General features: G+C 48.5%; 1 protein-coding gene across 1 annotated transcript in view; it reads left to right on the plus strand.

Annotated features, from left to right (window-relative positions):
* The first annotated feature begins 4,369 nt into the window (after positions 1-4,369).
* TBCEL (tubulin folding cofactor E like) overlaps positions 4,370-16,704 on the plus strand; it is a 53,876-nt gene continuing 41,541 nt past the window's right edge. The window contains exon 1 of the mRNA XM_040425233.1: positions 4,370-4,498. The gene's annotated coding sequence lies outside the window, so the exon portion shown is untranslated. The remainder of the gene's footprint in view (positions 4,499-16,704) is intronic.

The raw sequence follows: 16,704 nt of genomic DNA on the forward strand, positions 1-16,704 counted from the left end.
TCACACACTGGGCTCCATGCACATTACACACACAGCTCTGCTGCAGATACATCACACACTGGGCTCCATGCACATTACACACACAGCTCTGCTGCAGATACATCACACACTGGGCTCCATGCACATTACACACACAGCTCTGCTGCAGATACATCACACACTGGGCTCCATGCACATTACACACACAGCTCTGCTGCAGATACATCACACACTGGGCTCCATGCACATTACACACACAGCTCTGCTGCAGATACATCACACACTGGGCTCCATGCACATTACACACACAGCTCTGCTCCATATACATTACACACACAGCTCTGCTCCATATACATTACACACACAGCTCTGCTCCATATACATTACACACACAGCTCTGCTCCATATACATTACACACACAGCTCTGCTGCAGATACATTACACACACAGCTCTGCTGCAGATACATTACACACACAGCTCTGCTGCAGATACATCACACACTGGGCTCCATGCACATTACACACACAGCTCTGCTCCATATACATTACACACACAGCTCTGCTGCAGATACATCACACACTGGGCTCCATGCACATTACACACACAGCTCTGCTGCAGGTACATCACACACTGGGCTCCATGCACATTACACACACAGCTCTGCTGCAGATACATCACACACTGGGCTCCATGCACATTACACACACAGCTCTGCTGCAGATACATCACACACTGGGCTCCATGCACATTACACACACAGCTCTGCTGCAGGTACATCACACACTGGGCTCCATGCACATTACACACACAGCTCTGCTCCATATACATTACACACACAGCTCTGCTCCATATACATTACACACACAGCTCTGCTCCATATACATTACACACACAGCTCTGCTCCATATACATTACACACACAGCTCTGCTGCAGATACATCACACACTGGGCTCCATGCACATTACACACACAGCTCTGCTCCATGTACATTACACACACAGCTCTGCTCCATATACATTACACACACAGCTCTGCTGCAGGTACATCACACACTGGGCTCCATGCACATTACACACACAGCTCTGCTGCAGATACATCACACACAGCTCTGCTGCAGATACATCACACACTGGGCTCCATGCACATTACACACACAGCTCTGCTGCAGATACATCACACACTGGGCTCCATGCACATTACACACACAGCTCTGCTCCATATACATTACACACACAGCTCTGCTCCATATACATTACACACACAGCTCTGCTCCATATACATTACACACACAGCTCTGCTCCATATACATTACACACACAGCTCTGCTGCAGATACATCACACACTGGGCTCCATGCACATTACACACACAGCTCTGCTGCAGATACATCACACACTGGGCTCCATGCACATTACACACACAGCTTTGCTGCAGATACATCACACACTGGGCTCCATGCACATTACACACACAGCTCTGCTGCAGGTACATCACACACTGGGCTCCATGCACATTACACACACAGCTCTGCTGCAGATACATCACACACTGGGCTCCATGCACATTACACACACAGCTCTGCTGCAGGTACATCACACACTGGGCTCCATGCACATTACACACACAGCTCTGCTGCAGGTACATCACACACTGGGCTCCATGCACATTACACACACAGCTCTGCTGCAGGTACATCACACACTGGGCTCCATGCACATTACACACACAGCTCTGCTGCAGATACATCACACACTGGGCTCCATGCACATTACACACACAGCTCTGCTGCAGATACATCACACACTGGGCTCCATGCACATTACACACACAGCTCTGCTGCAGGTACATCACACACTGGGCTCCATGCACATTACACACACAGCTCTGCTGCAGATACATCACACACTGGGCTCCATGCACATTACACACACAGCTCTGCTGCAGGTACATCACACACTGGGCTCCATGCACATTACACACACAGCTCTGCTCCATATACATTACACACACAGCTCTGCTCCATATACATTACACACACAGCTCTGCTCCATATACATTACACACACAGCTCTGCTCCATATACATTACACACACAGCTCTGCTGCAGATACATCACACACTGGGCTCCATGCACATTACACAAACAGCTCTGCTCCATATACATTACACACACAGCTCTGCTGCAGATACATCACACACTGGGCTCCATGCACATTACACACACAGCTCTGCTCCATGTACATTACACACACAGCTCTGCTCCATATACATTACACACACAGCTCTGCTGCAGATACATCACACACTGGGCTCCATGCACATTACACACACAGCTCTGCTGCAGATACATCACACACAGCTCTGCTGCAGATACATCACACACTGGGCTCCATGCACATTACACACACAGCTCTGCTGCAGGTACATCACACACTGGGCTCCATGCACATTACACACACAGCTCTGCTGCAGATACATCACACACAGCTCTGCTGCAGATACATCACACACTGGGCTCCATGCACATTACACACACAGCTCTGCTGCAGATACATCACACACTGGGCTCCATGCACATTACACACACAGCTCTGCTCCATATACATTACACACACAGCTCTGCTCCATATACATTACACACACAGCTCTGCTCCATATACATTACACACACAGCTCTGCTCCATATACATTACACACACAGCTCTGCTCCATATACATTACACACACAGCTCTGCTGCAGATACATCACACACTGGGCTCCATGCACATTACACACACAGCTCTGCTGCAGATACATCACACACTGGGCTCCATGCACATTACACACACAGCTTTGCTGCAGATACATCACACACTGGGCTCCATGCACATTACACACACAGCTCTGCTGCAGGTACATCACACACTGGGCTCCATGCACATTACACACACAGCTCTGCTGCAGATACATCACACACTGGGCTCCATGCACATTACACACACAGCTCTGCTGCAGGTACATCACACACTGGGCTCCATGCACATTACACACACAGCTCTGCTGCAGATACATCACACACTGGGCTCCATGCACATTACACACACAGCTCTGCTGCAGGTACATCACACACTGGGCTCCATGCACATTACACACACAGCTCTGCTGCAGATACATCACACACTGGGCTCCATGTAGATTACACACACAGCTCTGCTCCAGGTACATCACACACTGCGCTCCATGCACATTACACACACAGCTCTGCTGCAGATACATCACACACTGGGCTCCATGCACATTACACACACAGCTCTGCTGCAGGTACATCACACACTGGGCTCCATGCACATTACACACACAGCTCTGCTCCATATACATTACACACACAGCTCTGCTCCATATACATTACACACACAGCTCTGCTCCATATACATTACACACACAGCTCTGCTCCATATACATTACACACACAGCTCTGCTGCAGATACATCACACACTGGGCTCCATGCACATTACACAAACAGCTCTGCTCCATATACATTACACACACAGCTCTGCTGCAGATACATCACACACTGGGCTCCATGCACATTACACACACAGCTCTGCTCCATGTACATTACACACACAGCTCTGCTCCATATACATTACACACACAGCTCTGCTCCATATACATTACACACACAGCTCTGCTGCAGATACATCACACACTGGGCTCCATGCACATTACACACACAGCTCTGCTGCAGATACATCACACACAGCTCTGCTGCAGATACATCACACACTGGGCTCCATGCACATTACACACACAGCTCTGCTGCAGATACATCACACACTGGGCTCCATGCACATTACACACACAGCTCTGCTGCAGATACATCACACACTGGGCTCCATGCACATTACACACACAGCTCTGCTCCATATACATTACACACACAGCTCTGCTCCATATACATTACACACACAGCTCTGCTCCATATACATTACACACACAGCTCTGCTCCATATACATTACACACACAGCTCTGCTGCAGATACATCACACACTGGGCTCCATGCACATTACACACACAGCTCTGCTGCAGGTACATCACACACTGGGCTCCATGCACATTACACACACAGCTCTGCTGCAGGTACATCACACACTGGGCTCCATGCACATTACACACACAGCTCTGCTGCAGGTACATCACACACTGGGCTCCATGCACATTACACACACAGCTCTGCTGCAGGTACATCACACACTGGGCTCCATGCACATTACACACACAGCTCTGCTGCAGCATGGCTTCAGTACATGTATGTTACACAGCGCAGCACTCAGGCTCCTTCCCCTCGTGCCCTGTATGGTCACATGATCCTGACTCCTCCTGAGCATGTGACTAATCACATGACCCTGACGTCATCCCAGGTCCTGGAGCCTCCAGCTTCTCTTCGCTGCTTTTATGTTGCACTTTCCTTCCTCTGTGTGTGACACAGGAGCGGGCAGGATCTGTCACAGCGGCGCCGGCGGCAGTAGTGCAGTGTGAGTACCGCTTCCTCCTCAGTCCAGCCGCCTCCTCCTCCTCCTGCTGCACACAATGCACTGCACGGGCCCAGGGGCTGCTGTCATTGTGTATGCCCCAGAGACACCTACCGACACATCCTAATACCTACCTACCCCTGTGTGCAAATACAGACACATACATGTATACAGTACAGACACATACAGAACATACATGTATACAGTACAGACACATACAGAACATACATGTATACAGTACATATACACATAAAGAACACATGTATACAGTACATACACATAAAGAACACATGTATACAGTACATACACATACAGAACATCCATGTATACAGTACAGACACACATACAGAACATACATGTATACAGTACATACAGAACATACATGTATACAGTACATATACACATAAAGAACATACATGTATACAACACATACAGAACATACATGTATACAACACATACAGAACATACATGTATACAACACATACAGAACATACATGTATACAACACATACAGAACATACATGTATACAACACATACAGAACATACATGTATACAGTACATACAGAACATACATTATACAGTACATACATGTATACAGTACATACATACAGTACATACAGAACATACATGTATACAATAGACACAGATACAGAACATACATGTATACAACACATACAGAACATACATGTATACAGTACATACAGAACATACATGTATACAGTACATATACACATAAAGAACACATGTATACAGTACATACACATACAGAACATACATGTATACAATAGACACAGATACAGGACACACACATAAAGAACATACATGTATACAATACAGACAGAAACACAAATACACGTACATAACGACACATACTAATACATGTACATAGACACACAGAGACCTCCATATATACACACACGCTACATTCAGATACTGTACATACATATACATACATACATGCAGACACATACAAACGTGGCTGTAGAATGCGGACCCCGGACCCACTGAAGTCATTACGTCTGCAAAACATTCGGATGCAACAGGGACGGTTATTTTGTGGATCTACAATTTGCGGACCACGAAATCCATAGGGCAGTGGGACTGGGGCCTAAGTGCGTATTTCTACAGTAAGGGGGTCATTTTTGACAGCTCCTTTAGAAAATAAAAGGTGGGATCTGATTGGTTGCTATGGGCAACTAAGCCACTTCTACTTACTGTAGAAATACGCACTTAGGCCCCGTCCCACCGCCCTATGGATTTCGTGGTCCGCAAATTGTAGATCCACAAAATACAGACACCGTCCCTGTTGCATCCAAATGTTTTGCAGACCTAATGACTTCAGTGGGTCCGGGGTCCGCATTCTGCAGCCACGTATAGGACATGTTCTATCTTTCTGCGGATGCCGCGAGCACATGGATCATCCTTGCGTCTTCCACATCCATATGTCCGTTCTACAGAAGAGAAGTTATTCCCCTTTTATATGTACACTAATATGCCTGCCACATTAGTACAAATCGTGAAGAGCTGTCCCTTTATGTCGCCCCTGTGTGTGGCACGGCACCAGCTTTAGTTGGAGGATAGACTCAGTGCGCGGCTAGACTCACTTGTCTGACTTTATTCCATCCGTTGGTCGCAGCGACCAGTGGACCACACTGGGTTCTGTTGGGTTTCGTCCAGCATTTTGAGAAAAATGATGTAATCTGCGACAGAGGCTACAAAGGGTGTGAACATAGCCTTACCTAGCAATCAACTGCCGCACTGTACGAGGGGAGAGGACCAGGGCTTTCTCATTGCCAGTTAGAGCATACCCATACTATACCTTACTGGGTTCCTGTGCATTGTGCTATCCACAGACACAGTGGGGGAACTTTATCACAAGGGAAATTTTTAAAGGGAATCTGTCAGCAGTTTTGTACCTATGACACCGGCTGACCTGTTACATGTGCACTCGGCAGCTGAAGACGTCTGTGTTGGTCCCATGTTCATATGTGCCTGCATTACAAAAAAAATAATTGTTTAAATATATGCAAATGAGCCTCTAGCAGCAACGGGGGCGTTACCGGTACACCTAGAGGCTCAGCTCTCTCTGCAACTGCCGCGTCCTCTGCACTTTGATTGGCAGAACCAGGCGTGATCACATTTACACTGCCTGGCCCTGTCAATGAAAGTGCCGAGTGCAGCAGTTGCAGAGAGAGCAGAGCCTCTAGGTGTACTGGTAACGCCCCCGTTGCTCCTAGAGCCTCATTTGCATATAATAAAACATCATGTTTCTCAGCAATGCGGGCACACATGAACATGGGACCAACACAGACGCCTTCAGCTGCCAAGCGCACATGTAACAGGTCAGCCAGTTTCAGAACAAGAACACATTCATGCATAGCTTTTAGTAGACATTTTTTGACACCTTTGCATTTTTTGTTGTTTTTTGCTCCAGTGTTTATAAAATAAAAAAAAACGCCATAGCAAAATTCATATGTGTAAGGACCCTCATACTGATCCTGTCTTATTTACGCTTGAGGATCTCCCTACGGCAGTGTCTAATAGGCCATCTATGGAGGCCCACGGCAGTGTCTAATAGGCCATCTATGGAGGCCCACGGCAGTGTCTAATAGGCCATCTATGGAGGCCTACGGCAGTGTCTAATAGGCCATCTATGGAGGCCTACGGCAGTGTCTAATATGCTATCTATGGAGGCCTACGGCAGTGTCTAATATGCTATCTATGGAGGCCCACGGCAGTGTCTAATAGGCCATCTATGGAGGCCTACGGCAGTGTCTAATAGGCCATCTATGGAGGCCTACGGCAGTGTCTAATAGGCCATCTATGGAAGCCCACGGCAGTGTCTAATAGGCCATCTATGGAGGCCCACGGCAGTGTCTAATATGCTATCTATGGAGGCCCACGGCAGTGTCTAATAGGCCATCTATGAAAGCCCACGGCAGTGTCTTATAGGCCATCTATGGAGGCCTACGGCAGTGTCTAATAGGCCATCTATGGAGGCCTACTGCAGTGTCTAATAGGCCATCTATGGAGGCCTACGGCAGTGTCTGATAGGCCATCTATGGAGGCCTACGGCAGTATCTAATAGGCCATCTATGGAGGCCTACGGCAGTGTCTGATAGGCCATCTATGGAGGCCTACAGCAGTGTCTAATAGGCCATCTATGGAGGCCTACTGCAGTGTCTAATAGGCCATCTATGGAGGCCTACGGCAGTGTCTAATAGGCCATCTATGGAGGCCTACGGCAGTGTCTAATAGGCCATCTATGGAGGCCTACGGCAGTGTGTAATAGGCCATCTATGGAAGCCCACGGCAGTGTCTAATAGGCCATCTATGGAGGCCTACGGCAGTGTCTAATAGGCCATCTATGGAGGCCCACGGCAGTGTCTAATAGGCCATCTATGGAGGCCCACGGCAGTGTCTAATAGGCCATCTATGGAGGCCCACGGCAGTGTCTAATAGGCCATCTATGGAGGCCCACGGCAGTGTCTAATAGGCCATCTATGGAGGCCCACGGCAGTGTCTAATAGGCCATCTATGGAGGCCCACGGTAGTGTCTAATAGGCCATCTATGGAGGACTACTGCAGTGTCTAATAGGCCATCTATGGTGGACTACGGCAGTGTCTGATAGGCCATCTATGGAGGCCCACGGCAGTGTCTGATAGGCCATCTATGGAGGCCCACGGCAGTGTCTGATAGGCCATTTATGGAGGCCCACGGCAGTGTCTAATAGGCCATCTATGGAGGACTACTGCAGTGTCTAATAGGCCATCTATGGAGGCCTACGGCAGTGTCTGATAGGCCATCTATGGAGGACTACTGCAGTGTCTAATAGGCCATCTATGGAGGCCCACGGCAGTGTCTAATAGGCCAATTATGGAGGCCCACGGCAGTGTCTAATAGGCCATCTATGGAGGCCCACGGCAGTGTCTAATAGGCCATCTATGGAGGCCCACGGCAGTGTCTAATAGGCCAATTATGGAGGCCCACGGCAGTGTCTAATAGGCCATCTATGGAGGCCTACGGCAGTGTCTGATAGGCCATCTATGGAGGCCTACGGCAGTGTCTGATAGGCCATCTATGGAGGCCTACGGCAGTGTCTGATAGGCTACCTGTCAGTGTGAAACTGAAAGTTATAAAGCAATCAAAAACTGCATGCATCCAAAAAAAAAACAACAGAATTAAAGGGTTATTCATCTAGTGTATTGTTAAAAGGTATGCCCTATCCACAGGATAGGATATAACTATTAGATTGGTGGGGGTCCTACCGCTGGGACACCCAACAATCACAAGAACAGGTACACTGTACCTCTCCGGGCCCCTCTGCGGAGCGGCTGGATGGGCATGCGCTCAGCCACTCCATTCGTCTCTATGGAAATAGCTGAGTGCTGTACTTTGCTGTCTCCGGGGACTGCCGTACAAATCAATGGAGAGGCAGTGCTCATGCCCGACCTGCGGCTCCGTTCATTTTGGGGGCTCTGAGAGGTACCCATTCTTCTGATTGGCTGTTGTAGGACACCCACCAATCTAATAGTTATCCCCAATCTAGTGGATCTGTGTGAGGGGCCCGGGTATATTTGGGGCTGGGGGGGGGGGGGGGGCATTATAGGCTTTGGATGACCCCTTTAATATCAGATCCGGGGGTCTGACAACCAGCACCCGGGACCCCCACTGATCTGATATTGATGACCCATGCGGTGGATAGATCATCACCGTGGGGAAAGCAGAAAACCTTTTTAACTACCAGCGCTCTGTGTATGTTACTGAGCAGAGAGGGGTTAAAGTAGCATCTGGCAGCATAAAAAATGCAGCAAACACCAAAAAAGACAATGGGTCAGATTTATGAACGTGTCTAACAGTAAAATCTGTCTTTGTTGCCCATATCAACTAATCACAGTGCAGCTTTCATTTCTATTTGTGCTCCGAAAAAATGAATGCTGCGCTGTGATAGGTTGGTACGGACAATAAAGACAGATTTTTTCAAAAATCTCCCCCTATGTGTAAAAACCAGCCTGATGGGCCAGGACCTCTGTATTACACGGCCAGTCAGCAGCATCAACCCTTCTATAAAACTGAGCTCCTCACATAGAGGTCGTCAGTCTACAGGCGTCTAAACCTCCCAAAAGAGCGGGAGATCGGCTCTGAGGCTGCACCGCAAACTGGTTTTACCTGCCGCTGCGCATTTCATCAGGAACATGAATGGTCCGGGCGGGGGGCACTTACTGTCGATGAATTTTAAACAATGGAGACAAACTGTAGCTGAGCCCCATCCTGGAGACACAGCACGTGTGTAATATAACGGACGATGGTACAGAGATAAGCGGTACCACATAGGCGCTGCTCTTCTCCTGTCACACATCACATTACTACAAATCTGCTTTTTCTGTGCCAACCACTGACGGACTCTCATTTAGTATTCCTTCACTTTTAGGCTACTTTCACACTTGCGGCAGAGAGATCCGGCAAGCAGTTCCGTCGCCGGAACTGCCTGCCGGATCAGGCAAAATGTATGCTAACTGATGGCATTAGTAAGACTGATCAGGATCCTGATCAGTCTTAAAAATGCCTGATCAGTCGAAAAAATGCATTGAAATGCCGGATCCGTCTTTCCGGTGTCATCCGGCAAAAACGGATCCGGCATTTATTTTTTCACCTTTTTTTCAGTCTGCGCATGCGCATACCGGAAGGACGGATCCGGCACTAATACATTCCTATGGGAAAAAATGCCTGATCCGGCATTCAGACAAGTCTTCAGTTTTTTTAGCCGGAGATAAAACCGTAGCATGCTACGGTTTTCTCTTTTGCCTGATCAGTCAAAACGACTGAACTGAAGACATCCTGATGCAAACTGAACGGATTACTCTCCATTCAGAATGCATGGGGATAAAACTGATCAGTTCTTTTCCGGTATAGAGCCCCTGTGACGGAACTCTATGCCGGAAAAGAACAACACAAGTGTGAAAGTAGCTTTAAGAAGAGATTCTTCAGCAGCTGCAGCGTTTAATACCGAGTGCTGTGCCCCATATACCTGTATACACAGTGCTGTGCCCCATATACCTGTATACACAGTGCTGTGCCCCATATACCTGTATACACTGTGCTGTGCCCCATATACCTGTATACACAGTGCTGTGCCCCATCTACCTGTATACACAGTGCTGTGCCCCATCTACCTGTATACACAGTGCTGTGCCCCATCTACCTGTATACACAGTGCTGTGCCCCATATACCTGTATACACTGTGCTGTGCCCCATATACCTGTATACCCAGTGCTGTGCCCCATATACCTGTATACACTGTGCTGTGCCCCATATACCTGTATACACAGTGCTGTGCCCCATCTACCTGTATACACAGTGCTGTGCCCCAAATACCTGTATACACTGTGCTGTGCTCCATATACCTGTATACACAGTGCTGTGCCCCATCTACCTGTATACCCAGTGCTGTGCCCCATATACCTGTATACCCAGTGCTGTGCCCCATATACCTGTATACACTGTGCTGTGCCCCATATACCTGTATACACAGTGCTGTGCCCCATATACCTGTATACACTGTGCTGTGCCCCATATACCTCTATACACAGTGCTGTGCCCCATCTACCTGTATACCCAGTGCTGTGCCCCATATACCTGTATACCCAGTGCTGTGCCCCATATACCTGTATACACTGTGCTGTGCCCCATATACCTGTATACACAGTGCTGTGCCCCATCTACCTGTATACACAGTGCTGTGCCCCATCTACCTGTATACACTGTGCTGTGCCCCATATACCTGTATACACAGTGCTGTGCCCCATCTACCTGTATACACAGTGCTGTGCTCCATCTACCTGTATACACAGTGCTGTGCCCCATCTACCTGTATACACAGTGCTGTGCCCCATCTACCTGTATACACAGTGCTGTGCCCCATCTACCTGTATACACAGTGCTGTGCCCCATCTACACAGTGCTGTGCCCCATCTACCTGTATACACAGTGCTGTGCCCCATCTACCTGTATACACAGTGCTGTGCCCCATCTACCTGTATACACAGTGCTGTGCCCCATCTACCTGTATACACAGTGCTGTGCCCCATCTACACAGTGCTGTGCCCCATCTACCTGTATACACAGTGCTGTGCCCCATCTACCTGTATACACAGTGCTGTGCCCCATCTACCTGTATACACAGTGCTGTGCCCCATCTACCTGTATACACAGTGCTGTGCCCCATATACCTGTATACCCAGTGCTGTGCCCCATATACCTGTATACACAGTGCTGTGCCCCATATACCTGTATACCCAGTGCTGTGCCCCATCTACCTGTATACACAGTGCTGTGCCCCATATACCTGTATACACAGTGCTGTGCCCCATATACCTGTATACCCAGTGTTGTGCCCCATATACCTGTATACCCAGTGCTGTGCCCCATATACCTGTATACCCAGTGCTGTGCCCCATATACCTGTATACACTGTGCTGTGCCCCATATACCTGTATACCCAGTGCTGTGCCCCATATACCTGTATACCCAGTGCTGTGCCCCATATACCTGTATACCCAGTGCTGTGCCCCATATACCTGTATACACAGTGCTGTGCCCCATCTACCTGTATACACAGTGCTGTGCCCCATCTACCTGTATACACAGTGCTGTGCCCCATCTACCTGTATACACAGTGCTGTGCCCCATATACCTGTATACACAGTGCTGTGCCCCATATACTTGTATTCACAGTGCTGTGCCCCATATACCTGTATACACAGTGCTGTGCCCCATATACCTGTATACACTGACCCTACACCTCGTATACACAGTGCTGTGCCCCATATACCTGTATACCCAGTGCTGTGCCCCATATACCTGTATACCCAGTGCTGTGGACCATATACCTGTATACACAGTGCTGTGCCCCATATACCTGTATACACTGTGCTGTGCCCCATATACCTGTATACACAGTGCTGTGCCCCATATACCTGTATACCCAGTGATGTGCCCCATATACCTGTATACCCAGTGCTGTTCCCCATATACCTGTATACTCAGTGCTGTGCCCCATATACCTGTATACACAGTGCTGTGCCCCATATACCTGTATACCCAGTGCTGTTCCCCATATACCTGTATACACTGTGCTGTGCCCCATATACCTGTATACACAGTGCTGTGCCCCATATACCTGTATACACTGACCCTACACCTCGTATACACAGTGCTGTGCCCCATATACCTGTATACTCAGTGCTGTGCCCCATATACCTGTATACCCAGTGATGTGCCCCATATACCTGTATACCCAGTGCTGTTCCCCATATACCTGTATACTCAGTGCTGTGCCCCATATACCTGTATACACAGTGCTGTGCCCCATATACCTGTATACCCAGTGCTGTTCCCCATATACCTGTATACACTGTGCTGTGCCCCATATACCTGTATACACAGTGCTGTGCCCCATATACCTGTATACACTGACCCTACACCTCGTATACACAGTGCTGTGCCCCATATACCTGTATACCCAGTGCTGTTCCCCATATACCTGTATACACTGTGCTGTGCCCCATATACCTGTATACACTGACCCTACACCTCGTATACACAGTGCTGTGCCCCATATACCTGTATACTCAGTGCTGTGCCCCATATACCTGTATACCCAGTGATGTGCCCCATATACCTGTATACACAGTGCTGTGCCCCATATACCTGTATACACAGTGCTGTGCCCCATATACCTGTATACCCAGTGCTGTGCCCTATATACCTGTATACCCAGTGCTGTGGACCATATACCTGTATACACAGTGCTGTGCCCCATATACCTGTATACACTGTGCTGTGCCCCATATACCTGTATACACTGACCCTACACCTCGTATACACAGTGCTGTGCCCCATATACCTGTATACCCAGTGCTGTTCCCCATATACCTGTATACACAGTGCTGTGCCCCATATACCTGTATACACAGTGCTGTGCCCCATATAACTGTATACACAGTGCTGTGCCCCATATACCTGTATACACAGTGCTGTGCCCCATATACCTGTATACACAGTGCTGTGCCCCATATACCTGTATACACAGTGCTGTGCCCCATATACCTGTATACACTGACCCTGCACCCTGTATACACTGTGCTGTACCCCATATACCTGTATACACTGACCCTGCACCCTGTATACACTGTGCTGTACCCCATATACCTGTATACACTGACCCTGCACCCTTTATACCCAGTGCTGTGCCCCATATACCTGTATACACTGACCCTACACCTCGTATACCCAGTGCTGTGCCCCAAATACCTGTATACCCAGTGATGTGCCCCATATACCTGTATACTCAGTGCTGTGCCCCATATACCTGTATACCCAGTGATGTGCCCCATATACCTGTATACACAGTGCTGTGCCCCATATACCTGTATACACTGTGCTGTGCCCCATATACCTGTATACACTGACCCTACACCTCGTATACACAGTGCTGTGCCCCATATACCTGTATACCCAGTGCTGTGCCCCATATACCTGTATACACTGACCCTACACCTCGTATACACAGTGCTGTGCCCCATATACCTGTATACACAGTGCTGTGCCCCATATACCTGTATACACAGTGCTGTGCCCCATATACCTGTATACACAGTGCTGTGCCCCATATACCTGTACACACAGTGCTGTGCCCCATATACCTGTATACACTGACCCTGCACCCTGTATACACTGTGCTGTACCCCATATACCTGTATACACTGACCCTGCACCCTTTATACCCAGTGCTGTGCCCCATATACCTGTATACACTGACCCTACACCTCGTATACACAGTGCTGTGCCCCAAATACCTGTATACCCAGTGCTGTGCCCCATATACCTGTATACACAGTGCTGTGCCCCATATACCTGTATACCCAGTGCTGTGCCCCATATACCTGTATACACAGTGCTGAGCCCCATATACCTGTATACCCAGTGCTGTGCCCCATATACCTGTATACCCAGTGCTGTGCCCCATATACCTGTATACACTGTGCTGTGCCCCATATACCTGTATACCCAGTGCTGTGCCCCATATACCTGTATACACAGTGCTGTGCCCCATATACCTGTATACACAGTGCTGTGCCCCATATACCTGTATACACAGTGCTGTGCCCCATATACCTGTATACACTGACCCTGCACCCTGTATACACTGTGCTGTACCCCATATACCTGTATACACTGACCCTGCACCCTTTATACCCAGTGCTGTGCCCCATATACCTGTATACACTGACCCTACACCTCGTATACACAGTGCTGTGCCCCAAATACCTGTATACCCAGTGCTGTGCCCCATATACCTGTATACACAGTGCTGTGCCCCATATACCTGTATACCCAGTGCTGTGCCCCATATACCTGTATACACAGTGCTGAGCCCCATATACCTGTATACCCAGTGCTGTGCCCCATATACCTGTATACCCAGTGCTGTGCCCCATATACCTGTATACACTGTGCTGTGCCCCATATACCTGTATACCCAGTGCTGTGCCCCATATACCTGTATACCCAGTGCTGTGCCCCATATACCTGTATACACAGTGCTGTGCCCCATATACCTGTATACCCAGTGCTGTGCCCCATCTACACAGTGCTGTGCCCCATCTACCTGTATACACAGTGCTGTGCCCCATATACCTCGTATACACTGTGCTGTACCCCATATACCTGTATACACTGACCCTGCACCCTGTATACACAGTGCTGTGCCCCATATACCTGTATACCCAGTGCTGTGCCCCATATACCTGTATACACTGACCCTGCACCCTGTGTACACTGTGCTGTACCCCATATACCTGTATACACTGACCCTGCACCCTGTATATACTGTGCTGTACCCCATATACCTGTATACACTAAGCACCAAAAAAGACAATGGGTCAGATTTATGAACGTGTCTAACAGTAAAATCTGTCTTTGTTGTCCATATCAACCAATCACGGTGCAGCTTTCATTTCTAATTGTGCTCCGAAAAAATGAATGCTGCGCTGTGATAGGTTGGTACGGACAACAAAGACAGATTTTTTCAAAAATCTCCCCCTATGTGTAAAAACCATCCTGATGGGCCAGGACCTCTGTATTACACGGCCAGTCAGCAGCATCAACCCTTCTATAAAACTGAGCTCCTCACATAGAGGTCGTCAGTCTACAGGCGTCTAAACCTCCCAAAAGAGCGGGAGATCGGCTCTGAGGCTGCACCGCAAACTGGTTTTACCTGCCGCTGCGCATTTCATCAGGAACCTGAATGGTCCGGGCGGGGGGCACTTACTATCGATGAATTTTAAACAATGGAGACAAACTGTAGCTGAGCCCCATCCTGGAGACACAGCACGTGTGTAATATAACGGACGATGGTACAGAGATAAGCGGTACCACATAGGCGCTGCTCTTCTCCTGTCACACATCACATTACTACAAATCTGCTTTTTCTGTGCCAACCACTGACGGACTCTCATTTAGTATTCCTTCACTTTTAAGAAGAGATTCTTGAGCAGCTGCAGCGTTTAATACCGAGTGCTGTGCCCCATATACCTGTATACACAGTGCTGTGCCCCATATACCTGTATACACTGTGCTGTGCCCCATATACCTGTATACACAGTGCTGTGCCCCATATACCTGTATACACAGTGCTGTGCCCCATATACCTGTATACACAGTGCTGTGCCCCATATACCTGTATACACTGTGCTGTGCCCCATATACCTGTATACACAGTGCTGTGCCCCATATACCTGTATACACTGTGCTGTGCCCCATATACCTGTATACCCAGTGCTGTGCCCCATATACCTGTATACCCAGTGCTGTGCCCCATATACCTGTATACACTGTGCTGTGCCCCATATACCTGTATACCCAGTGCTGTGCCCCATATACCTGTATACATTGACCCTACACCCCGTATACACAGTGCTGTACCCCATATACCTGTATACACTGACCCTGCACCCCGTATACACATTGCTGTGCCCCATCTACCTGTATACACAGTGCTGTGCCCCATCTACCTGTATACCCAGTGCTGTGCCCCATATACCTGTATACACTGTGCTGTGCCCCATATACCTGTATACACAGTACTGTGCCCCATCTACCTGTATACACAGTGCTGTGCCCCATCTACCTGTATACACAGTGCTG

The sequence above is a fragment of the Bufo bufo genome, chromosome 1, assembly GCF_905171765.1.
Source record: "Bufo bufo chromosome 1, aBufBuf1.1, whole genome shotgun sequence".
Classification (NCBI taxonomy): domain Eukaryota; kingdom Metazoa; phylum Chordata; class Amphibia; order Anura; family Bufonidae; genus Bufo; species Bufo bufo.